Raw genomic sequence first — 24,599 nt, 5'->3', positions numbered from 1 at the left:
AAGAATTTTATATTATTTTACAAAAATGTATTTAATCATTCTGAAAAAATATATAGATACAGTGTGAGCTCATTGCATCATTTTAAATGATGACAACTATCTCTCAGTAACTTGTTCTGGGGAAGCTAAGTAATATTTTAAAATGTTAAATACACTCTTTGGCAAAGCGAGCTGGTGTCCACAGTGACTCGAGCACTGGTTATGATCACAGAGTCAGCTGCTTACACCCCACCCCAGTTATGGAGGTACAGAGATGTTACAAAGATGGCACTCCCAGCTTCAAAATTTAAAAAGAGCCAATCTTTAATGAACACCTGCTATATGCCAGCTCTATGGCTAATCTCATTTGATTCCTGCAGTGCCCCATAAACAATTATGGTGATTATCCCCATTTTATGCAAGAGGAAATGAGACCCCAAAAAAGTACTTACTTGCTTAAAGAGTCATTGCCGGCAAAGGTCCGAGGGAGAATCCAAACTAAGCAGTATGACACAGAGCTCTAACCCCTAACCACTGGATGGCACAGCCTCTCCTGAGCAACTGCTTTTCACCTGCCCGCAGAGTCAAGGAGCCAGATGCTCTAGACATCGGCTGTATTACACAAAACATGTATCCACTCTTACGTCTTTGTTTAGGGGCAAGCAAACTAAAAATAATGGGATTGGACAGAAAGGATCCATTACTTAGAATGTCAAGGAGTGGATTCATGAGAAGTAAGAACAAGTCAGGATATATGGAGAATGGGAGAAAGAACAGCAAGCAAGTATCTCATGGCCAGTTACTTATCTGGAAGAAGAGATGTCAGTTTGAGGTGAGTATGAGACAAACTTTCCAGAACATAATGATCCAATTAGGAGAAGGAGAATCAATGACTATTGGATGAGTTGCCTTATCAAGTTCAAGAATCATATCTGAGGAATTACCAAACCCGTAAGCGTTCTCTTCTGGTCATGTTCCTTTTATATTATGATTAGACGTAGATATGGGAAAATGCAAGGACATGGCTTCTCTTTTCTCAGACCCTCAGAAGGAACCAATCCTGCTGACACTTTGACTTTATCCCTATGAAACAGATTTTGGTCTTGTGACCTCCTGAATAGTTAGGGAATACACTGGTATTGAATTTAACCCACTAGGTTTCGGTCATTTGTTACAGCAACAATAGGAAACTAATACAATGTTCAAGGGGTTGTATTCCCTCTTTACCAGCCCTTTTGCTTCTCTGGTCACCTTTTTATTTATTTATTTATTTGTTTGTTTGTTTATTTATTTACTTAAAGATTTTATTTATTGATTTGAGAGAGAGAGAGTACGAGAGGGGAGAGTGTCAGAGGGAGAAGTAGGCTCCCCACTGAGCTGGGAGCCCAATGTGGGGCTTGATCCTGGGACTCCAGGATCATGACCTGAGCTGAAGGCAGTTGCTTAACCAACTGAGCCACCCAGGTGCCCCTCTGGCCACCTTTTTAATCAGCATCTTAAATCAAGCCCTCTTAAATAAGCAACTTCTGCTTCTGGCTCACAACGATCCTCTTCCAGCCTACAACTTCTCATTCCTAGACCCTTGCTACATGAACTTGGTCCTTGGATCAGCATCACTTGAGAAATTGTCAGAAAAACAAATTCTCGGGTTCTCACTGAGACCCACTGAACCAGGTCTGTGGGGTTTAGCAACAGCTATTTCAACGAGCCATCCAGGGGGTTCCAATGCACAGTGAAGCATGAGCACAACCCTACTATGACAGCCGCTTCCCTAATCCCCTCTACCTTCCCTTCAACTGGTGCATTCCTCTCCCCATCCTCCACACTGTTTTCATTCTTCCTCCATCTTTTTCCTCCCTCACTTGTGCCTGATCCGTGCTCTGTTATGTTGCCTACGCTGATGTGAGATTTCATTAAATTAAATAGAAGTGAGTGCTTTTTATAACTGGACGGGACCACAGCCAGTCTTCTCTGTAGGGTGCCTGGTGTGGGAAGGACAGGCAGGCAGGACTCCACCATTTGCAGAGTAAGAAATATTCCACTCCAGATGGTGGAGTTACCAACCTCCACCCTTATCAAACTTTTCCCCTTCACCATTGTCTGGATTATAGGCTGAAACCTCATCACCCACCCTTGGACTCTTCTCCAGAAAGATCGCACATTTTTTCTTTGGCAAATGATGCTAAAGATTTTTCTCTAAGGGCCAGCTTTCTCTGTGCATGAACACATGGGTAGTGAAAGGAGAGTATACCCAACTAGCTCAGCTGTTTTGAAAACAGTTCACAATCAGTTACCCTGAGCATTGCCCAAGGCCCATCTCCACTCTTTATGTGAGCTGATTGAAGCTTAGCATCTCAGCAGGTGACTGTGAGTTTCTCCGGCTTTATTTTACCTTTCAATCTAACTTCATCTGCTCTCTGTCTTCCAATATTTACTCAAAATAAATGATCTGCAGCTGGCTGCCTTTCTTGATTTGCAGCACTATTACAGTGTCATTATTTTTACATGTATTTCTTACTTTAATATCTTCTCTCACTCTTTCACATTGAATACTCTTCACTAGACATTTATCCCCATCCCCCAAACCCTGTAAGGGAGGTAGCCCGATATGCTTTCCTTTGGTGGTGAAACCTTTCTGGCTTCAGCTATCCTCTGTCTAAGAAACCCTAAATATGAATCTGTAGTGCAGCCAGCTCTTCCCCAAACTCCACATCCAGTTTCTGCTCAGCAACCCTGCATGTATCCAGAGGTTCTTTGCTCGAATCTCCCCCTCTTCCTGTAACCTCCAATTCCTGACCACAAGGATGAGTGAGGAAGAAAAGATCATTTATAAAACTTGGAAATTATGTCTTATCCTTCCCTCCCTCTCTTCTCTCTGAACTCTCAGTCACCAAAACACAAAGCCTCTTCTCCTTCCCCATGTCTCTGTTCCCATATTCCTTAGCTTTGACCCCCAATCCCTCTGGCCTGAAATACTATGTATGCACTTGACTGCTAAGACATCCTATCTCTAACTTCATATTCATCTTCTCAATGTCAAGCTCTGACCATTCTCCAACTTACATTTGTAAGTTTTCTCCTCTCTTGCTAGCCTTAGGTAAATATACACCGCTGAGTCTACCATATTCTTCATCATCTAATCTCTACTTGGATGGTCTTAAATGTGACCATTATATTGTAGCACACTGGAATATTTTATTAAAATATATTTGTTCCTTCCCACTTTCATACCTGTGGTGTTCCTGTCTGAGAATTTCCTATATACTCCTCCCTCGCTCCACCAGGAACAACCCACACTCTTCTTTCAAAGACCCTATAACTCCTTATCTTTCATTTTATATTTTTTAATCTTACCGGGTTGAAGCCATTTGTCCTTCCTTTTAATTTCCAGAGCTCTCTATATTGTTTAGTTCTGATCCTATTCTCCCTTGTATGATATGTATATATACCCTAGGAAATAAATTTCTTTAGGACAGGGACCATTCTTTCACACTTCAGTACATTGCACATCTATAAGAGTTCAATAAATTTAGACTGAATTAATTAGAATCAACAGTGCTTTTTAGGGTTCCTGAAAGTACAATTTAGAATAGTAGCTAATATGTGCTTCCTTTTCATAGGTCATGAACATATGGGAGTTAACACATTACTTAATACATGTAGCAACAAGAAAATTAGAATGACAAATTAAAAATACATTCCCATAGTTAACATATGTAGTAAAGAGAGTGAACTGTTATTCCAAAAGTAAGCTTCTGTCTTTTTCCTCTGCAAATTGTTATTTGTACATATTCTAGATTAATTATGTTAAAATCAGCATTTGAATTTATAAATTGGAAGTTCTAGATGATCCAGCATATCATCTAAATCCCTGAAAGTACAAGTTATTAAAATATGGTTGATTTAGATTTAGATTATTGTCTTCTAAGTGTCATTTATATTAATATAATAGATTTTCATCTTAATTCCTGGTGGATGCTTAAGGATTTGAGGGCTCTAATTTAATGTCTCCAAAATTAGCCCCCAAATTTCATCACCATTAATAGCATTTACACATTTTTCTAATAAGCATGGGGCTAATTGTTTTACAGGCATTAGCTTATTTAGTTCTTAAAATAGTCTAAGTTTATAGATGAGGCAATTGGGAATCACAGAAGTTTGAATATTACCCAAGGTATCAGAGCTAATAAATTATGAAGCCAGCATTCAAAGAGATGTGTTGTGTTGTTCTTTTTTTTCTTTTTCTGTTTGCAGAGCACATAATCTATAAAACAGGCTTAATCCACTAGAATTCTCTTCCTTCTTTGATGTCCCCTTGTAATTTTAGAGAATGCTCAGGTAGTTGTAAGCATGCCACTGTATAAGAAAGATTAAAAGTACCATTAAAATTTCTACTGACTGATCTGGAGAATCAATGAATCAAACACAGATCTACATGTTCTATCTATGTGATATGGAAATATATCCGGATTTGCTTTTTCTTCTCTCATCAGTAGAACAGTTTCAAATACCTAGTGAAAGGAACCATATATGGTGCAATTCTCTCTTAGATTTCTGCTTTTGCTTCTGTTTTTCAAAAGGAGACCCAGGGGGCTCTTGAAATATCTACATCTGCAGCTTGAAAAAAGCATCTTAGTCTGGATGAGTTCCTCTGAGAGATTATGTGCACCCATCTGTTTTCATAAAACTTTAACGGCAGACAGCAAATTCATATATTGTTTTAACTTAATTTTTATTCAATCTATTGTCAGAAATCTGACTTCTGCGATCTGGTGGCAGGTGTATAGTAACGAACACCCTATGTGGTCTCCCCATGCTTCCCCAAGAACTGTTCATGAACACACTGTCTGTACATGTGGCAGTAATTAAGACTCTTGCTGGTTGTAGGCATTGATTCCTGAAGCTTCACTTCTACTCTGCAGGAGACCAGAGGTGGAATATTCCCTTCTTAAACACCACAGTTCTCATTACTCAAGCCAGGCCAAGCACCAGGGTTTTTGCCTACTGTTGGATTCTAAAATCTAGAGCCAAGGAGGATATGCTTTCATACCACCACTTCACTGCCCCCAACCAATGACAAGAATCACGTCTGCCAGGAATCCATCAATATCCTTGAGGAGAACACAGACAACAACCTCTTCCACCTCAGCCACAGCAACTTCTTCCTAGCCACGTTGCCAAAGGCAAGGGAAGCAAGGGCAAAAATGAATTATTGGGATTTCATCAAGATAAAAAGCTGTTGCACAACAAAAGAAACAGTCCACAAAACCAAAAGACAACTGACAGAATGGGAGAAGATATTTGCAAATGACATATCAGATAAAGGGCTAGTATCCAAAATCTATAAAGAACTTATCAAACTCAACACCCAAAGAACAAATAATCCAATCAAGAAATGGGCAGAAGACATGCACAGACATTTTTCCAAAGAAGACATCCAAATGGCCAACAGACACATGAAAAAGTGCTCAACATCACTTGGCATCAGGGAACTACAAACCAAAACCTTAATGAGATACCATCTCACACCAGTCAGAATGGCTAAAATTAACAAGTCAGGAAATGACAGATGTTGGCAAGGATTCAGAGAAAGGGGAACCCTCCTACACTGTTGGTGGGAATGCAAGCTGGTGCAGCCACTCTGGAAAACAGTATGGATGTTCTTCAGAAAGTTGAAAATAGAGCTACCCTATAATCCAGCAATTGCACTACTGGCTATTCACCCAAAGATACAAATGTAGTGATCCAAAGGGGCATGTGCACTCAATGTTTACTGCAGCAATGTCCATAATAGCCAAACTATGGAAAGAGCCTAGATGTCCATCAATAGAGGAATGGATAAAGAAGATGTGGTGTGTGTGTGTGTGTGTGTGTGTGTGTAATGGAATATTATGCAGCCATCAAAAAATGAAATCTTGCCATTTACAATGATGTGGGTGGAACTAGAGGTTATTATGCTAAGCTAAATAAGTCAGTCAGAGAAAGACAAGTATCATATGATCTCACTGATATGAGGAATTTGAGAAACAAGACAGGATCATAGGGGAAGGGAGGAAAAAATGAAACAAGACGAAACTGGAGAGGGATACCAACCATAACAGACTCTTAATCTCAGGAAACAAACTGAGGGTTGCTGGAGTGGTGGGGGGTGGGAGGTATGGGGTGGCTGGGTGATGGCACTGGGGAGGGTAGGTACTATGGCAAGTGCTGTGAATTGTGTAAGACTGTTAAATCACAGATCTGTACCCATAAAACAAATAATGCATTATATGTTAATAAAAAATTAAAAAAAGAGAACTATATCTGCTCTTATCCTTGCAGTTAGCGCTCCTGTGACGAGTCTCAAATTTATGCCCAGTGCCAACAGCCTCTGGCATTATTTTAATAATTTTTCTCATTGGCCAGAAAGGGACATTTTTACTCAGCTTTTACTTTATGAGGTTCTATTTTTTCAGGAAAGTTCCCTGAACATCCAGATCTCATGCTGTTTTCCTTTCAGTCAGCCACAACACATAATGCTGTGGATGATTTGTCCTCTTTGTTATTTTTCACCTGTGGATTAAGAATAGTAGGGTAGCTGTCACTTCCAGGACCCTCTAAATAAGAGAGGACCCCTGACTCTTTATGAATGATAATCAGCTATCTGAAAGAGTTGTGTCTCCTTCTAAGCAATTCCCCATCAGGAAAGGTGGGGGATGCAGTTTGATGAGGCTTTTCTAGGTGGTTGGGATGGAGCTGTCCCTAAAAGTGATGAGCTCTTGCAATTAATAACTATTCCATTATCATGATTATTCATTTTAAGCAAGATGTAGGGAAGGAATTGGCTCACATATGAGACTGGGATTAACATATAGGTAGAAGTTACATGATCCCAGTTGTAAAGGTTAGAGAAATAGTTTGCAATTCTGGGAAGCCTTAAAAAAATATGCCCAGACTCAGACTCCACCAGTACCAATACTTCTAAATAGCAGAGAATGGCAAAGAAACAAACCAACTCATTGTTCTCTTGCAGTGGTTCTCAAACTCTACTGTGCCTCCAAATGCCCAGATGTGTTTGGTAAAGCACCAATTTCTGGGTCCAACCCCTAGAGTTTCTGATTCAGCAGGTCTGGAGTGGAACACAAGAATTTTTCCTGACAAGTTCCTAGGTGGTGCCCATGCTCCTTGTCAGGGCCCACACTATTCTTGGGGTCCTCAAGTTCAGTTGTACTTTGGAATCACTTGGGGAAATAATTAAAAGCCACAGTCAGCTTCCACCCCAGGGCAATTGAATCACAATCCCCATGGCTGGATCTGAATATTTATCATGTCTTTTTTTTTTAAATCTTATTTTATTATGTTATGTTAGTCACCATACAATACATCATTAGTTTTTGATGTAGTGTTCCATGATTCATTGTTTGCATATAACACCCAGCGCTCCCTGCAATCTGTGCCCTCCTTAAAACCCATCACTGGGCTAACCCATCCCCCCACCCCTCTTCCCTCTAAAACCCTCAGTTTGTTTCTCAGAGTCCATAGTCTCTAATGGTTCATCTCCCCCCTCTGATTTCCCCCCCTTCATTTTTCCCTTCCTTTTCCTAATGTCCTCCATGGTATTCCTTATGTTCCACAAATAAGTGAAACCATTTTGTGCTCTTAAGAGTTTCCTGGGTGATTCTAAAGTGTACTAAGGTTTGAGAACAACTACCATAGAATCATACAAGTCCCACTTATCATTGGACTTGTTCTCACCTTGTACCTTGCACTTCCAGGAACAGGCCGGGCCACTTTACTCAAGGATGGATCTTAGCATGTCAGGCACCTGCTCTAATCAATTTCTCAACTTCTAGGCAAGAAATTTAGGGGAATATAAATCTCTACATGGTGTTTCAGGCAATGGGCAGTGTAAAAAGATAGCAATCCCTCTTAGGAAGAGAAATGTCTTCTCTAACTGTCCCTACATCTCTGTCTTCCTCTCCTCCACCCTTTCCAATGGAGACATTATCTTCCTTGGAGCTCAGTGCTGGATCTGCCAGAGGTCAGGCAAGGACACTGAAGTTGCTGCCGTATGACATGCAGTGGATGATACCCCCCAGGGTGCATTCATAGCCTCCCACCAGCAAAGGGCATCAGCTAATTGCTCTATACTAGAGAGGTACCTGGAGTCAAAAATTCAGCTGAATTAATTGGCAAGTCCATTATTTCTGCTGAAGATAATGGCTTGTTGTGGTGCTGGGACTCAGCCGGAGAGAGCATACCACCACAGAGTAACTACCTGTGTCCCAGCAATCACTGTTGTGTCTTCCCCTCTGCAGCTACTCACTGCCTCTCACCTGCCCACTTCGTGGGTCTGGGATAGAAGTAAGCAGTGCTGGTGACATAGCTTGAGCAATGCTCCTTCTATATTCTCAGATGAGATGAGAAATGCCTTGAGCTTGGGCATGTGGATGATCAACCAAAGAAGCAAAATAAATCATGCTGTCCAAAGGCCTCAAGAGATGCTCTGTTTTCTTCAAAAGCCTTGGAGCTAGAGATGAGAAGACTACAGAACTTCTGGGCAAAGGGGGTTCAGGACACTTCTTAATTCTCTGGCTGATTATGAAGGATCATTTAGGTTGAACTACATATTCCCTGAGTTCATTTTGGGCACCGATGCAACTTGAATTTTTCTGACTCTACATGTGTTAGCCTCTGAAATCTTGACACAGTTCTCTTATTTACTTTAGAAAGGAGCTGGGGAGGAGTGGGAATGAGATAAGCCTCATTAGAAGGGTTTTCTCTCTCTCTTTTTTTTTTTCTTTTCCAGCCTATTTGTAATTTTGTCTAAACCAGGGATTTTCAAACTCACAAATTTTGACACTTTGAACTATATAATTCTTTATTTTGGGGGTTTGCCTTGTGCCTTGTAGGATGTTTAGCAATGTCCCTGGCCTCTACCCACTAGATCCAGTAGCAGATAATCCCTGCCCATTCCCACCCCCCCTTACCACCTCCCCCTACCAGTTCTGACAGCCAAAAATGTCCCCAGGATAGGAGGGAGATAGGCAATGGGAAATTGTCACTGCTATGAACCACTGGTCTGAAACACCATCTATTCTCTTGATAATTTTCTTGTGGGTTTTGGAAGTGCTGGCACTCGTAAAGAATTTTATACTTTAAACGTGCTTTTGTGTGCGTTTGCTTAGTTGAGCCTTACAAGTGATGTTCAAGGTTGATAAGAGAATAGATGGTTCTGAAAATCATACCTCAAATTCATGTCAGAGCTGGGGTAAGGACTCGGGTCTCTAGATTTGTAACCCTGCACTCTGTTACTGCCATCATTATAAGTGAGGCACAAAAAACCCCCCATGATGTCAAATTTATATCAGGGATTGCAGCTCTTCAGACCCTCCATGCTTATAACATCATGTGTGACACAACTGATCCCATTCCTATGACTTTCATATTAACTAGAATCTGTAGTGGGCAGTCTATTTCTCTAACCATGTTGCCCTTGTGGCCTGGAAAGTATTGGAAAAAATATATATATAAGCTGAGGGGAAGTGATGATACATTCTCCAGTCTTTACTAGCAGGTCTTTGTCAACTTTAAAGTGCTTTCCTAAATTATTATTCATATAGTCTCAAGGGTCAAAGCACATTCACATACCTAAGCTCTCTGACCCTCAGTTATTTTATTTTAAAGGTTCATTTATTTATTTGAGAGAGAGTGCTTGTGCATGAGTGGGGGCGGGCAGAGGGAGAGGTGAGGGGAAGAAGACTCCCTGCTGAGTGTGGAGCCCAATGTGGGGCTTGATCTCAGGCTCCTGAGATCATGACCTGAGCTGAAAGCAAGAGTCAGACACTTAATCCACTGAGCCACCCAGGTCCCCCTTACATAGCTATTTTAAAGATTAAACATGATTGAGATGCTTACCCAACAGCCCTGATTTCATCTAGTTGTTCACTCCGGGTTTGTCCACCATAAACCCTGAGGCTATAAAAGTTAAGTGAGTTGCCTAAGGTCACAAAAGCATCAGGGAATTTGCTGACTTCCTGTACAACCTACCTCAAGTCCTGTTTCCTCTCTGCTCAGGCTCTTCCCATGCTATTGTTTTAATGAATTAATATAGAACTTAAATCAGATCTCCTCTCTTTCCTAGAGAAGACAGTTCCCATGAAAGGAATAAACCCAGTTAAGTGGGTTACTTATTTTATTCAATAAATAGGTATTGGGCATCTCCTTTGAACATGTCATTGTACTCTCTTGAGTACTCTTTTATAAACTACTTCTAGACAACACTCAAATTTAAGAAATGTACCTGGGCGGCAGCGAGGGGCGGGGGGGGGGGGGGGGATCTGGTACATGTGTGCTCACAATGTGAATCTTCTTAGTAAACCTCTTTATGTTCCTACACTTGAATTGTTAATCCTATTATATGTACAAACCTTATTTACTAACTGTTCACACGTATGTGGACACACACCCAACCACAGCACTCAAGTTTCCTGTTTTCAAGTAGTCCCTTCAGTGCTTTAGTCAATTTACAGAGGCTGATACACCAACAGAGATAACTTTCTTTTAACTTCAAAGATGTAGATTTTGGCTTCATTATTATGATTGGTTACTTCTCCCAGTGCAAGAAAGAGAGTAGGTGATTATGCTGATGAGTAGGAGCTTTTGGTTTTTGAAACAAAAACCTAGGATTTTGTGCAAAAGAATTGTTTATTCTCATTGGATATGGCCTGAACCTAGGTGTAAAAAACGCACAATGCTCTCACTTTCCAGAGGCTCTAAGGTGGCCTCCTTTAACTCACCTTGTATTGATTGGAAGAGCTCGGAATAATGACAGACTAGGTCATTAGAGAGGTGGCCTTTATTTATGAAAAGATAGCGATCAATGGGTCCACTGTCAGTCCCAAGTCTGACCTACATGCCCTGGCTACTTGGGACCATTGTGTTGATCAACCTGTACAGACAAACCTAAGCAGATTTTTCTGCCTTCTTGTATCAAAGTGGTCTGTTCCAGTGTTTCATTTAGTATTTGTCCTGTGAGCCTTCCTCTAATCCCTCATCCTGAGTGGGAAATAACAGTCAACAAGCCACTAAAAACTATATCACTTTAAAAAAATTAATTTCAAAACTTCAAACGCATCTGTTGAACTTAAATTTTAAAAGCTAGAGTCCTCTAAAAAGACTGTTGGCAGAGGTAAAATATTTTCTTTGTGAAGTGGTTTTTGTTTTGCTGTTGTTGTTTTTTTATAATCCAAGTGAAAATATGGGCTGTAGTCTCTGTGTTCTTCAGCAAACAGAACTTCATTCCTCAACATTAGCTACAAACTAGCAATGAAGAAAATTCTATTTACCTTCTTCCTTTGGTAAATAGACCAACAGGGTTTAAACTTTGAGAAATGTCAAAGTGTTCTAATCCCTCATTGCATATTTTAATTTACAAATCTTTTATTTATTTGCTTTTTTTTTCTTTCTTTAGACTACTGGACTACTGCAAGCTTTGAGTTTTGTATTTACCTACTTAGCCCCAAATCTTTTTTCTTCTTTTTTTTTTCCCTTTAAGAACTTCACTGGTGCTTTTTACCATTTTTAGTTGGGAAAACGAACAAAGCTTTTGTAGATTGTGTCAGCCCCATGTTAAGCTTTAATTTATAGAGTGACTTTGAGATTTGAAACAAGGTAATTGGCAGAGTAGTGAACTGTGGGAAATGTTTTACATGAATAAAAGGAAGGGAAAGTTGGTTAACAAATATTTGTTTAACAACTGCTGTGTTCAGAACCCTGTGTTCAGCAGCTCAATGGACAGAGGTGGTGCAAAGAAGACAGAAATGCTGAGAGGTTTACTGCATAAGTGGGGACCTGAGGACTGAAAAGACATGGGGAAATGATTTACAGTCACATAGCAGAAGTCCTGAGTTACATAAGACAAGTAGAACAAAAGAAACAAAATATACTGGCAGGACGAGTATAGGTTATGCCCCTACACCTGTGCTCAGAACATGGCTTCATCATCTGATAGCCATGAACTTGGGAAATTTACTTACACTGGGAAAATGTCACTTTCCCATAAGTAACATGGGCTTCATATTCTTTATGTAACAGGGTCAGAGGTAATACCTCTAACATATCGTGCACAGTACCTGATGCACACATAGGCAAAGACAGCACGGTACCTGGCATGGCGGTGGCCATGGTGGGTGTAATTTCTGTCACTGTTGTTGGTGCTTCTACTACCAGCACCACCACTGCTTTCATTACTACAATTATGATTTCAATTGCTTTATCCTTCCAGTCATTACCCATCTGTTTGGAAGGAAGTAGAATACTTCCCTTTGGGCTAAAGGATATGCAACTGCACATGTTTGTTTTAAACTCTACCCAAGAACCAACCTGAACATTTCCTTGGCAATTCGGGGTCTTTTCTGGGTCCATACAAGTTTTAGGATTGTTTGTTCCAGCACTTTGAAAAATGTCATTGGAATTTTGATCAGGATGGCATTGAAGGTATAGATTGCTCTGCATAGCACAGACATTTTAACAATGTTTATTCTTCCAATCCATGAGCATGGAATGTTTTTCCATCTTTTTGTGTCTTCTTCAATTTCTTTCATGAGTGTTCTGTTGTTCCTAGAATATAGATCCTTTATCTCTTTAGTTAAGTTTATTCCAAGGTATCTTATGGTTTTTGGTGCAATGGAATCGTTTCTCTAATTTCTCTTTCTACAGTTGCATTGTTAGTGTATAAGAAAGCAGCTGATTTTTGTGCATTGATTTTGTATCGGGCCACATGACTGAATTGCTGTATGAGTTCTAGTAATTTGGGGGTGGAGTCTTTTGGATTTTCCACATAAAGTATCATGTCATCTGTGAAAAGAGAGAGTTTGACTTCTTCTTTGCCAATTTGAATACATTTTATTTATTTTTGTTGTCTGATTGTTGTTGCTAGGACTTCTAGTATTTTGTTGAAAAATAGTGGCGAGAGTGGGCATCCTTGATGTGTTCCTGATCTTAAGGGAAAGGTTCTCATCTTTTCCCCATTGAGGATGATATTCACTGTGGGTTTTTCATAGATGGCTTTTATGATTTTGAGGAATATTCCCTTTATCCTTATACTCTGAAGAGTTTTAATCAGGAAACGATGCTGTATTTTGTCAAATGCTTTTTCTGCATCAATTGAGAAGACCATATGGCTCTTCTCTCTCCTCTTATTAACGTGTTCTATCACATTGATTGATTTGCGAATGCCGAACCACACTTGCATCCCGGGGATAAATCCCACTTGGTCGTGGTGGATGATCCTTTTAATGTATTGTTGGATCCTATTAGCTAGGATTTTGTTGAGGATTTTGGAATCCATATTCATCAGGGATATTGGTCTGAAATTCTCCTTTTTGATGAGGTCTTTTCCTGGTTTGGGGATTAAGGTAATGCTGGCCTCATAGAATGAGTCTGGAAGCTTTCCTTTTGTTTCTATTTTTTTGAAACAGCTTCAGGAGAATAGGTATTATTTCTTTTTTGAATGTTTGGTAGAATTCTGCAGGGAATCCATCATGCCCTGGACTCTTGTTTTCTGGGAGGTTTTTGATCACTGCTTCAATCTCGTCACTGGTTATTGGCCTATTCAGTTGTCATTTCTTCCTGTTTCAGTCTTGGGAGTTTATAGGTTTCCAGGAAGGCATCCATTTCATCCAGGTTACTCAGTTTATTGGCATATAGTTGTTGATAATAACAAAGCTGGGGGCATCACGTTGCCCGATTTCAAGCTATATTACAAAGCAGTGATCACCAAGACAGCATGGTACCAGCACAAAAACAGACATATAGACCAATGGAACAGAATAGAGAGCCCAGATATGGACCCTCAACTCTATGGTCAAATAATCTTCAACAAAGCAGGAAAAAATATGCAATGGAAAAAAGACAGTCTCTTCAATAAATGGTGCTGGGAAAATTGGGCAGTTATATACAGAAGAATGAAACTCAACCATTCTCTAACACCATACACAAAGATAAACTCAAAATGGATGAAAGACCTCAATGTGAGACAGGAATCCATCAAAATCCTAGAGGAGAACATAGGCAGTAACCTCTTTGACATTGGCCACAGCAACTTCTTTAAAAATACATCTCCAAAGGCTAGTGAAACAAAAACAAAAATGAACTTTTGGGACTTCACCAAAATAAAAACCTTTGGCACAGCAAAGGAAACAGTCAATAAAACATACAATATATCATTAGTTTTTTTTTGTTTTTGTTTTTTGTTTTTCCCCTTTAAATTTTTTTATTGTTATGTTAATCACCATACATTATACCATTAGTTTGTGATGTAATGTTTCTTGATTCATTGTTTGTGCATAACACCCAGTGCTCCACACAGAACATGTCCTCTTTAATACCCATCACCAGGCCAACACATCCCCCCACCCCCCTCCCCTCTAAAATCCTCAGTTTGCTTCTCAGAGTCCATAGTCTCTCATGGTTCATCTCCCCCTCGGATTTCCCCCCCTTCATGTTTCCCTTCCCTCTCCTAACGTCCTCTGTGTTATTCCTTACGTTCCACAAACAAGTGAAACCATGTGATAATTGGCTTTCTCTGCTTGACTTATTTCACTTAGCATAATCTCCTCCAGTCCCATCCATGCTGATGTAAAAGTTGGGTATTCATCCTTTCTGATGGCTGAGTCATATTCCATTGTATATATGGACCACATCTTCTTATCCATTCATCTGTTGTAGGGTATCTCGGCTCTTTCTGCAGTTTGGCTATTGCAGATATTGCTGCTATGAACGTTGGGGTGCATATGGCCCTTCTTTTCACTACATCTGTGTCTTTGGGGTAAATACTCAGGAGTGCAATTACTGGGTCATAGGGTAGCTCTATTTTTAATTTTTTGAGGCACCTCCACAGTGTTTTCCAAAGTGTCTGTACCAACTTGCATTCCCACCAACAGTGTAAGAGGGTTCTTCTTTCTCCACAACCTCTCCAACATTTGTTGTTTCTTGCCTTGTCAATTTTTGCCGTTCTAACTGGTGTAAGATGGTATCTCAATGTGGTTTTGATTTGAAGTTCCTTGATGGCTAATGATGATGAAATTTTTTTCATGTATCTGTTAGCCATTTGTATGTCTTCTTTGGAGAAGTGTCTGTTCATGTTTTCTGCCCATTTTTTGACTTAATTATTTGTTTTTTGGGTGTTGAGTTTGAGAAGTTCTTTTTTTTTAAGATTCTATTTATTTATTTGAGAGAGAGAGAGAGAACAGAGGGAGAGTGAGAGAAAGAAGCAGACTCCCAGCTGAGCAGAGAGCCCGATGTGGGGCTTGATTCCCAGGACCCTGAGATCATGACTTGAGCCATAGGCAGACGCTTAACTGACTGAGCCACGCAGACACCCCAAAGAAGTTCTTTATAGATCTTGGATACCAGCCCTTTATCTGTAGTGTCATTTGCAAATATCTTCTCCCATTCTGTGGGTTGCCTCTTTGTTTTATTGACTATTTACTAATATAACATAATAAAATTAAATTAAAAAAAAGAACCAATTGGAAGATTTAAGTTTATAGTGTTCCATTCTGGAATTCCAGAAGTCCTATAGGACTGTCATCTGGCTTTCTATGCAATGGTCCTAGACCACTGCTTCTTTGTTATTCTGAAGAACGGAGTCTTTGGAAGGCTTGCTAGCAGAGAGAGTTACACAAACAACATGTCAGATGCTTTTGATGGCCCCGGACTACTGCTGAATGCTTGATTTTCAACAGCAGCAACCACCACCAAATCACCCAGATGGTATTCCTATCACTGAGCCATAGTAAAAACGGGGATTTCATTGGGGTCTTTACATCCTGGAGAGTTGTATGGTTTGTCTTTACAAGAAGGGATATATTTTTTTTAATTGGTTATCCCTTTCCTGCTGGCCATGCTTCTGTCCACATTATTTTCCTTGCCTTTACAGGATACCTTACTCACTGTGACAGTAGCCAACACTACACAGGTTCTGACCAAGGAAACCACAAACAGTGAAAGATGCAAGACATTGGGTACAATCTCTCATGGACAGAATACAAGTATCGAGGAGAGAGTATGGTTCTTACTATTTTAGATAAAGATGTACTTACATTATATATTTTTTCATTATTCCTGTTCTTTAATTGGACTCTATTGGCTGAAAATATCCATAGTCAAGAAAGAACTCTTCCACCATGAGAGGGAAGGAACAAAACAAAATGAAACATGAGGGGCGCCTGGGTGGCTCAGTCGTTGGGCGTCTGCCTTCGGCTCAGGTCATGATCCCGGGGTTCTGGGATCGAGCCCCACATTGGGCTCCCTGCTCGGCGGGAAGCCTGATTCTCCCTCTCCCACTCCCTCTTCTTGTGTTCCCTCCCTCGCTGTGTCTCCCTCTGTCAAATAAGTAAAATCTTAAAAAAAAAAAGAAAGAAACATGATTCCATTGAAATGAAGCTGAGGCTGCCCCAGGCCAGGTACTCTCAACCAAGGCAAACAGTCAGAAGTGGTAGGAGAGGTTGCAGTGTTGCCCAGAATGGTTGACTCTCTCTATCAAGGGACTTAGGATTCTGTTACATAATGGAAACAAGAAAGAGTATGATAGATGTTAGAGGATCCCCTTAAACATTAGTACTGTTTTATTCAAGGATAAATGTTAATGGAAGACTGCAGGACTCCCATATACACAATGCCATCACAAGTTCACTTCCCTCAGGAAAACTTCCAGTTGCTGTACTTGCTGAGGGCAATTTGAATGTGGAGTCAATAGTGGAGAAAAGTTAACATAAATACCAATTATGCCCTTGGGGCCAGTTACAGAAACAAGAACTGTAAAATTGCCTTATTTATTTTGTTTTGGTGTTTGCCATGTATATACATACCTATATATCCATCTATTTCTATAGTCATCTTATAAACTGATTTTCCTCTTCATTCTTGCTTGGCCCCATTATTTGACATATGATGGTATACTGATGGTTGATTATACAATATAGCCCACACGTTACGGGACATTAAGACAGGATCATTGTAATGGCCATAAGAACACTCCCCACAGATCCCCAACCATAGGGTGTGTAATTGACCAAGGTCTTCAGCTGCTGTGCTCTGAAATCCAAAACTGCATTAGTGCTGGGGCCATGCCTTGCATGAGTTGTTCCAAGCCAATGACTGAACATGACAGCAATACTAAAACAGGCTCTTTCCTAGGAGACATGCAGAATTTTGGCTCAGGACTCCTCAATAGCCCGCCTGAATTTTCCTTGGACTGCACAGTAGCTAAGGATGCTCCCACTCTACTTCCCTTCCTCCTCTCCTTCGCTGAGGTGGGCGACAGGCGTCAGACCTCTTAATATCCTGATACCTCTCCCAACCTCTCCTAGCTCTCTCATTTTCTTTTACAGGGGTTTCCTGGGAAATCCCTTGACTATTTAATTTGTAAATGTTTTAATAGGCATAGAATCATTGCATATTTAATCCCATCTTGTCCTCTGCTTTCCAGACAAACACCATCATCATAAAATAAGAAGAATAAACATTATGTAGAGATTCTGGGTTTAGAATAGGGTACAATAACCATGAAATTCTGGGCTGCACTTTTTTGATAAGGAAGTAAAAGAGGCATATGAGGAATGGGATATTGTTAGGAAAGAACTGTCTTTCCTTACATTTCTTCTAAGAACTAGCAGTTGGAAAGAAAGCAGTTGTGGGTAGTCAAAATGGCAGATTTCACAGATGACTGCCAGCATCATTAACCCCTTTTCTCTAGGTCTGGCCCATGGTCGGTGGTATGGAGGGTCTGACATTGGCGGTGTCACCGGTACAAGCTGTGTGTACGTGCTTAGCAACAGCAGCATGAGAGTTTTGAGGGACCATTTGTCAGCAGCAGAGTTGGTATCATTCTTGCTGCCTAGTGAGCGTCCAGGCCCTCCAACATTCTCAGATTGTGTGAGCTTTCATAATTCCTGTTTTGTTTCCAACTCCTATCATTACTTCCTCCTGTTTGCAAATAAGAACCCGGACTGTATCAGTCTCGGTATTTATAGGAAACAGATGATGGACTCAAGAGAATAATTGAGGGTAGTTTAAAGAAACACTCTTGACAAAGGTACGGGCAGTGTTAAGAGAAAACTGCAGACAGTGGAGTGCTCTGCAGCGGGCAACAGCCAGGAGTCAATATCCTTATTCTCCTGAAGAACACAAGGTGGGAAAGATCACCAGAACTCAGAATGAGGGCTTTAACTACTGGAGATAGCTCCAGCCAGGAGTGGGACCCCTCACGGAGGAAGGAGGAATACAGCAATTGCAACTCATAGCTCAACAGTGAGGGAGCTGGGGCTTTAAAAAGTGACACTCTATTCTCTCCCCTTCTACCCTCCTCCTGGTACCGTCCACTGGCTGAACTGAACTGGAAGCTGGAAAGCAAATGAGACTGTTGATGTAATTCATAAAGATCAGTGTCCCATGGCAGACAGAAGGATGGAAAATGGTAGACAATAAGTATGAAGGAAGAGACCATATCCATCCAGTACACTACTGACAGAGAAGGGCAAATGTTATTGCTTTTGGTTGAGCTTAATTTTAAAACATTAACCTATTCTCCTTAACACATCAAAAGCAGAATCCTCTGGCAGCTTTGACCTGATTCATTGATTACAAAATGGGTTTTTTAAAATGTTTGATAATGGGGTGCCTGGGTGGCTCAGTCGTTAAGCATCTGCCTTTGGCTCAGGTCATGATCCCAGGGTCCTGGGATGGAGCCCTGCATCAGGCTCCCTGCTCGGCAGGAAGCCTGCTTCTCCCTCTCCCTCTGTATACCTCTCTGCCTACTTGTGCTCTGTCAAATAAATAGATAAAATCTTAAAAAAAAAATAAAATGTTTGATAATGTATAGTTTATACCAGAGAATTCCAAAAGATGAGTGAGGCTATTATTTCATTGTTACTTTGAAAAATATCTTCACCAGATACAGATAATTCTGTATTGACTGTTTTTGTAGCATGTTAAAGATGTCCTTCTCTTGTCTTAGGTCTGAATGGTTTCTGAGGACAAGTCAGCCATCCTTCATAACATCATTCTTTTGTATGTAATATATCTTTTTTCCCCTGTTTGCTTTTATATATTCTATTCATCTTTGGTGTTCAGTAGATATAGAAATATATATAATTAAATATATATTGAAATATATGTATTGAAATATATAATTAAATATAATATTGAAATATATGTATTGCAATATATATGTATGTATGTGTAATTTCAATTTTAAAGCTGAATTTTCACATTCAATTTTAAAGTTGTTTTTGGAAGAAACACATATCCAGACCATGTTACTTCTTTATGCCAGAAGTGGAATATCCATTTGTAATTTATTTTTAAAAATACAAGTTTTTGCCAAGTCTTTTAGGAATTGCTCCAACATTGCTTTTGAATAAACCATTCTTCTAAATCTAGAAAGTTCATTTTATCATATAAATAAAAAATGTTTTTATTTAAATCTCTTTCTGATCTCTAAACTTTGCCATTGGCATAATATAGGTGACTATATTCTTTTAGTTACTGCCTGTATCATGTGCTTTTACTATCTGGTACTAGATATCATTACTCCACTTTTACTAATTTATGCACAAATATGTTATATATTTCTTCACAAATTTATTTCTAAATAGTATATTTTGTTATTACAAGTTACATATTGTGTTACCTTATGTAACAAGGTGTTCATTGTGATCAGAAAGTTGTGGAATATTTACATTGGGTGACACTAAATTATCATTCCATTTTTAATATCTTTAATTGTATCACTTGGTTTTCCATGTATATAATCATATCGTCTGCAGGAAATGGTGATTTTTAATTCCTGCTTTCCAATTTTATTTTATTTATTTATTTTATTTGACAGAGAGAGACACAGCGAGAGAGGGAACACAAGCAGGGGGAGTGGGAGGGGGAGAAGCAAGCTTCCCGTAGAGCAGGGAGCCCAATGCGGGGCTCGATCCCAGGACCCTGGGATCATGACCTGAGCTGAAGGCAGATGCTTAAGGACTGAGCCACCCAGGCGCCCCCTTGCTTTCTAATTTTAATACCTCTTATTTCTTTATAAAAATCTAATCTATGGAATGAGAAGAAATATTTGCAAACCATATATCTGATAGTTAATACCCAAAATATATAAGGAATTCCTACAACTCAGTACAAAAAAAAAAAAAAATTAAAAAATAGGTAAAGTAAGCAAATAGATATTTCTCTAAAGAAGCCATATACATGGCCAACAGGAAAATGAAAAAGTGCTCAACATCACTAACCATAAGGGAAATGGAAATCAAAACCACAGTGAGCAATCATTCTACCTGTTAGGATGGCTATTATCAAAATAACAAAAGATAACATGTTGGTGTAGATGTGGATAAAAGGAAACCCTTGTATATTATGGGTAGGAAGGTATATTAGAGCAGGCACTATGGAAAACAATATGGAGTTTCCTCAAAAATTTAAAAATACAACTACCATATGATCCAGCAATCTCACCTCTCAGTATATACCTAAAAGAATTGAAATCAGGATCCCAAAGAGATTATCTGCACCTCCATGTTCATTGCAGCCTTCTTTACAATAGCTGAGACATGGAAGCAAACTAAATGTCTGTGAACAGATTAATAAATAAAGAAAATGTGTTTTATAAATACAATGGAAGATTATCAGCCTTAAAAGAAGAAAATGCTGCTATTTGCAACAACATGGATAAAGCTGGAAAACATTATGCTAAGTTAATAAACCAGGCACTAAAGGAGAGATACTTGTGATACCACTTACACAAGGAATCCAAAATAGTCAAACTCCTAGAAGCAGAGAATAGAATGGCTGTTGCCCAAGCCTCACATGGAGCGGAAACAGGAAAGCCAAACCATCACTACAGGGTAAAAAGTTCCGGTTACGCAAAATGAGTAAGTCATAGACATCTACCGCATGGTATATTGCCTATAGTTAACAATCGTGTATTGTGTAGTTAAAAATTTGCTAAGAAGGTAGATATTATGTTGTGTCCTTACCAAAAAAAAAATAATCATAATCATAATCATAATAGATAAAAGGTCAGGAGAAATTTTAGGAGGTGATGGATAAGTTTATGGTATAGACTGTGGAGATGATTTCATGGGTGTATCCTTATCTCCAGACTCATACAGTTGTATACATTAATTATGGATAGCTTTTGCAAGTCAAAAAATTTTAATTAAAAAACCGCATATGGTTATCTAAATATTTTCTGTCACTATGTTCTAAATTACTTTGAGAAGTTGGTATTCATTAATTCTCCTCTCCTATTCACATGAAAAATTGGCCTTTGTTTCCATGTTTTGCGTGATATCTTTGTTGGGTCTTAGTATCTATATTATACTGGGCTTCAGCAAAAGAATTAGGAAGCCCTTCTTTTTCTGTGCTTTGAAACAGGGAATCAGGGAAGAATAACTAAAAAAACACTGCATACCATTTCACATGTATCAGATAGGAACAATAATTAAAATGTTAGCAATAATTAAAATATATCAATTTTGTGTTTGGAGAAAGATGTGGAGCTTTGCTCTCTGCTAGTAGGAATACAAATTTATAGCACCAATTTGGAGAAGTCAGTAAATCCTAGTGAATATTAAGATGCACATACACTACAAGCAATCAGTTACTCTCAGGAATAGAACAGAAGACTTTTTTTTACATTTGCTTGCAAAAAGACCTTATAAAGGTATGTTTTTAGCACTATTGTTATAAAAGAAGATCCTGAAACAAATCTCTTTCAATAAGAGAGTTGATAAATCAATGGTGCCACAGTTATATTTGAAATAATTAAGTTACAGCTATGAGTATCAAGATAGTTAAATATCATAATGTGGAACTTAAAAAAATGTTACAAAAAGATATGTACAGTTTAATTTCATTTACATAAAATATTTAAAATATGGAAAAAATTATATATTTTTGGAATAAAAATGTAGTTAGTCTATAAAGACATGCATTCAATTAAGGAATAGATGTTGGGATTTAATGCCTTGTTGAATTTTTAATGCCTTTCAAGCATTTATGGAAATAGCTTTCTTCTTTTTTGGACTACGATTGTGAAATATACCATTTGATCTGATTTTGAAAGATCATTGCATTCTTGTTTTGAAACACATTTTAATTGCAAGTGTTATTTTAATACGTTTCTAGATTTTATTTATTTGGAATTTTTGCAGTGACATTTATAAGAAAAAATATACGACATTGCTGCTTTTTTAACATGTTATTTTAGCAATAATATTATACCAAATTTATTTTATTTTATTTTATACCAACTTTATTTTAAAAGACTATTGAGATATTTCTTCTCATTTATGTTTCAGTGAGTTTAAATAATATTTACATATTCCTAACGTTTCAGTAGTATATACCTAAAAAGCCATTGACGTTGGTACTCTTTTAAGGATAGCATTTGAATAATTGTCCACTATTGCTCTCTTTGGCTATTTTATATCATTCTCTTCTGCAGGTAGATTCACTAATTTATATTTGCCAAGAAGAGCACTTCTTTCGTGTGGATTTTGAATCTATTTGCACAATCTTAAGCAAAGACATTTTAGTTTAGTGACGTCCTTTGTTTCAATATTTATTTCCCCATTCTCATTTCTTATTTTATGTATGTGCTTTCTCCCTATTTTATTTTTAATTCAATGTATAATCTATTTTATTTTGTTTGGGTTTTTCAAATGACAAGTGAATAGATTTATTATTTTCACTACTTTCTATTTTCTAATTCATTTTTTGTTATACCCTTATTATATTCCTTCAAACTTCTATAGGTTTTATTATTGGTCACTTTCTAACTTACTAATATGGATGCTTAATTTGTTTTTACTTTTTATTGTTTGAATAAATATATTTTTGCATTGCTTTAGCTATATCTCATAGAGAGGAATATAGCATTTTTTAAAATGTTACTTTCTATAGCTTCTATGATTTCAGTTTTCATTCTCTGTTCTGTTTTCTAGTTTTATTAATTTATTAATGAGTCAATTTATTAATTTTGACTAAAGATGGTCATCTGTGCCATCTCCACTTTTTGGAATGTATTGAGATAGTCTTTATTACTTATTATAAGACCAATTTTATTAGTATTCCAGGGCACCTGGAATATGGTATATTCTCTCTTCTCATAGAATATATCAGATCAAAGTAGCTAGATTCTTTTAGGCCATACTAGTTTTTTTTTTTCATTTTTAATCTACAATCTCTCATGGACACAGATGAGATTTGACATTATCTTTAATGTGTTGGCTATGTGCTTTAAATAGTGTTTATTGCTAAAAGAGAACTACATAATAAATATTATGATAAAAGGAAATAATGTGTTCTTTTTAGAGCATCTGAGATCAGTCAATAGATTTACCCCTTGTTTGTCACCTATGGAGAGTTATGTTCTAAAGAAAATATGGGAGACCAGTGCATTCAGTAATTCCTAGTACTTACCCCGGTAAGAATGAGAACACTCGTTAAAAATAATAAACAACACACAATTATACACATGGGCATACAATCATTCTACTCCTGGGTCTGTTCCCTTTGTATAAGGCAGTCTGCAATGGATAGTAAACACCATCATTATTTATAAGACCGGCTTATATGCTGTTATAAGTCAGAATAAGCAAGCTTTAAAAATTTCTTTTCTATTTTGGTATCATGTATACAAAATGAAATGAAATGTACATTTTTGGACTCACTATACATTCCTTTTTCAAGATATGCTCATTTGATCTGTGAAGGGTTCAAATGTGGCTATTTCAAATTCCTGGAGCACGAACACATATATTAGCTACCGATTTGAGAGGGGAAGTGTGGGAAACAAGAAATTTGGTGTTCAAGGGAGGAAAAGCCTTGAACTCGGACTCAGCAGAGAGTAGGGCTTGATTTCATCACCATCAGTATCTGAGTGACTTTGCAAAAACAAGACACTCTGCATCTCCTAGTTTTGCCATCTGTTTAACAGCTGTGATTGCCATTTCCCAATATACTTTAATGAACTGGTTCACAAATGGAATGAGATGAATTTTGACAACTCTGAAGCCAAGAAACTTCTAAATTCAAAATGGTGGTATTGATGTTTCCTCCAAACTCCTTCCCTCAGAACAGATGAATTTGTCTTTCTCCTGCTCTCTGCCCCCAAAAGCTTTATGTATGAGAGTTTCTAGGGAAATAACCCTGTGTTTATCTTTTACACATGTTTAGAGACTTTAACATTTCAGTTACCAGCTCAAAATCAGAGAGTTTACATTCCAGGTTTATCTTCACAGAACTACAAATGCATCCTATGATGGCTGAAGTCAGGCTGTCTGTTAATGCATTTCCATTCATTTCAACAGGTGCACACTTCTCACATGTTATTTTTAAAAATACACCTGTTATGTACTATGGATATTCAAAGTTGACTAAATCTGTGTTCTCTAAGAGCTTCCAGTCTAACATAGCTACTCTTGTTATTTTTCTCTTCACAGAAATACCCTATAACAAGCACAGTCATGCAGAGGCCCCATATGAAAGCCAAGAAGAAAATAGAGCTTTCTAGAGTAACATTCATGGTACCTAGCACGTTAGCCTTATGTTAAAATAAATTAAAAAACTAC

Source organism: Zalophus californianus, chromosome 15, assembly GCF_009762305.2.
Source record: "Zalophus californianus isolate mZalCal1 chromosome 15, mZalCal1.pri.v2, whole genome shotgun sequence".
NCBI classification, from domain to species: Eukaryota; Metazoa; Chordata; class Mammalia; order Carnivora; family Otariidae; genus Zalophus; species Zalophus californianus.
The sequence above is the reverse complement of the archived record's forward strand: the minus strand, read 5'-3'. Positions refer to the sequence as shown.